Source organism: Montipora capricornis, chromosome 4, assembly GCF_036669925.1.
Source record: "Montipora capricornis isolate CH-2021 chromosome 4, ASM3666992v2, whole genome shotgun sequence".
NCBI classification, from domain to species: domain Eukaryota; kingdom Metazoa; phylum Cnidaria; class Anthozoa; order Scleractinia; family Acroporidae; genus Montipora; species Montipora capricornis.
Window position 1 is genome coordinate 33,385,972 of NC_090886.1, and position 3,303 is coordinate 33,389,274.

Genomic DNA, 3,303 nt, shown 5'->3' on the forward strand with positions numbered 1-3,303 from the left:
AACCCATAAGGGTTGAAACGTGTAACGGCCCCTTGTGTGCTGGGAAACAAGCTTCTGAATATTCAATTTGCTAAGTACCATATTTCGAACAACAAGAGAGAAACATTGAGCCAATCAGTTCGCAAGAACACCGTGACGCAATACCACCAATGTTCTCGTGCGAAATTAACTCGAGCGAGGGGTTTCCAAATATGGTACTTAGCACTGAATATTCGGAAGCTGTGAACGCGCGTTACACGTTTCAACCCTTACGGGTTTCTGATGGGATAAAATACAAAAACATGATTTTTGATCTTGCAGGACCAAGCGAGAAACCCCGAGCGGGATCATAGAAGGAAAACGAAAGTAACGGTACCAACTGACCCACCTGCTGAGGCGGATCCACAAATTTCTGTTAAAGAGGAGGTCTACACCTTAGTAACTTTCAATACCATTTCCCTTTGCAAATTAGAATGGCTAAATCTGTTGACATTTTTAAGAAGACGTATCTTTTCAGTAAGGCTTTTTGTTACGGTCTATTCACTACTTATTCATAATGTAGGAAGTATGTTTTAAGTTTTATTTATTATTTGGTTATTATTTTAAGCATTTTGGTAATGCACAGTTGATCATCTCGTCATGAAAATTGCGCAACACAGATTTTTGATAATAATAGTAATAATAATAATAATAATTTTTTGTTTTGACTGATATAGGAAGCATGTCGTACCTGATGGGCATTTTGGTGGACGTGTCGGGCTCCATGAGGAATAGTGTTGGTGACGAGGAGATGGAAGTAGATGGTGGACCTTGAGCGACGTCTGTATTTAAAGTGATCCACGAACTAATCAAGCTTGATGTGCCATCTTCAAATGAAACCTTCGCTTTGGCCTTTGGAAGTAGTTTTGATTCTCGGGAGGTCTTTGATTTGCTAGGCACTGTTGAGAAAGCAAACGAGGAACAATCCTCCATAGAAGCTCTGAAGTCAGGAAGAACCCTGCAAGACATGATTAATGAGATTTTGTACATTTTCGAAAACGAAGGAGCACCGAGAGTTCGTACTTGGGCACATATGAACGTATTGCTCTCTGTCGTTGATAATACCACTGCTGCTGCGATGCTATACTTCTTGCAAAGAAATACTGAGTTTACCAGGAGGTTTGTTTACCAGATCCTACCCCGAGAATGCCGTGAAATCGTAATGGGGGTACGTAGCCTCGCGAAGGAGGGAGTATATCACTCCGCAGGTTTACTGAGTCGGGTGGGTCTAGTGAGACAAGATATTCAAGAATCGGCAACAGAAGAGTCAGTTAAAGAAGTAATAGAAAAGGGAAAACAACTCATGGAGGAATTGAGAATGGTGGCTGTCAATAAAGCGGCAATTGAGAGCGTTTAAAAAGCGTCCGAAATAATGCATGACAGTGTTGGCAATCAAGAAGTAACTGATGAACGGATTAACGAGTTGACGAAAACAGTTGAGCCCTACATTTACGGAGGATCTCCATTATTCAGAGCTATAGAATATTCCGTGGAGCTGTTTTCCCGTACAGAATTCGCAAATCATGAGAAAATTCTATTCATCCTGTCTGATGGGGAGCCAAGTGATAGAGAAGACGAAAGACACTCTCATCTCCAAAAGTTGTCCAGATTGGGAGTCAAAAGTACAAGCTGTTTTATAACACTTGAGGAGATATCCAATCCTCGTCGCTTATATGGCAGTCCAAGCGTAACCTGGAAGGAGCCAGCAAAGTTCATGTTCGGAATTAGCTCCGTCATCAAAGCTCAGGAAATACCACGCGCTCTGTTTGTGAAAAAAGGATGGCAGAAAGACATCAGCGATAATGAGACCAGACTCTTCTTTCAAGTGAACCATCCAGATGTCATTAAAGATGTTTGTGACGTGGCTAAGCGCGCTGTCCTCAGCTCAGTCAACATACTCTGTCCCAGGTACTTTCAGAAGTTGAACTAGAACTCTACATCAATAAATCACATAAAAGATTTCAGCCGACAGAACAGCGTGGGGATACCTGTTCTGTTATGCACATGCTGCTGCAGCCGTTATGCACCTCGCAATGAAACGCATTATTGGACGAGTTGGTGGGTATCCAGATTTCAACGAGTTGAGAGAGAAGTTGATAACTAAATATCGACAAGAAGAAGGCGTTTCCACTTTCCAAGTCCTTAGAGAGATGTGTCCAGAATATCGTCTGCAATGTAAAAGGGTTGATGCTGTTAAGGCCATCAAGGCCATTTCCGAAAAAAGACCAGTGGTTGCCACTTTCCACCTGACTGGAGCCCAGTGGGATCGGTTCGATCAGTTCTATGAAGAAAATGGGAAAGGAATCCTGACAAAGTCGTACCTCAATTCAAAGACGGACTCAGAAAATAAGCCTGGTGGACATGCAGTTGTTCTTACAAGTTATGATGCAGAGAGTTTACGTTTGATGAATTCATATGGAGAGGACTTCGCTGATGGTGGGTTCTTCAGAGTTCAGGATGCAGATGTCCTTGGGCTAAAATTTGTTGATGTCTACTGGGATTTGAATGAAATGAGGGAAGAGGAGAAGAAAGCTTATGAGAAGCATGGAGCTGAAGTTGCTCGCAATTTAATCGAATCACTCAAAGGACTGCAGGAGGCTACATAAAAGTGTCCCAAATGCCATGCCGAATCAAAGGTGGAGGAATATTCTGGACATGCCCTGAATGCCAAGTGTCCAAAATGCAGAAGAACGTTCAATCCCAACAAAGAAGGCGGTGATTTGGCATTCAATTTGTACCTGACATCATTGATGTGCTAAGAGCTTATCTGAGTTCAATCACAAACTTCCTTAGTTTACAGTATGAGCATATTCCTATGGTGATAATGTGACAGTCATAGCCTTACTTTCTGCTTTTTGGCAGCTCGGTAGACTTGGTTTTGGACAACATTTCCCTTACGGTCATCATAGTCAATTCATTCTAAGCGTTTTGTCAGCCAACCTTTGTCTTCAAATTCTTCTGAAAACCATTCACAGACAAAACCGTTTTAATCTCCAGCGTGTGTATGACAAGATCTGAATTCAGTTTATGACGTTTTCGTGGAGAGCGTAAAACTATGATGTCCACCACAAACGTTCTCAGGTTACAGCATATGGCTATGGTGATAATGTGACAGACATAGCCTTACTTTCTGCTTTTTGGTAGCTTGGAAAACTTGGTTTTGGACAACATCTCCCTTATGGTCATGATTCAATTCATTTTGAGTGCTTTGTCAGCCATTCCTTAACTTCAAATTCTTCTGTGCACAGAAAAAACCGTGTTGATGTCCAGTTTGTGGATGACAAG

The 3,303-nt window shown here is 41.9% G+C and overlaps 1 pseudogene; it reads left to right on the top strand.

The window, feature by feature from the left end:
• The first annotated feature begins 700 nt into the window (after nucleotides 1-700).
• On the top strand, nucleotides 701-2,777 carry LOC138044911 (uncharacterized; annotated as a pseudogene).
• Nucleotides 2,778-3,303: the final 526 nt, after the last annotated feature.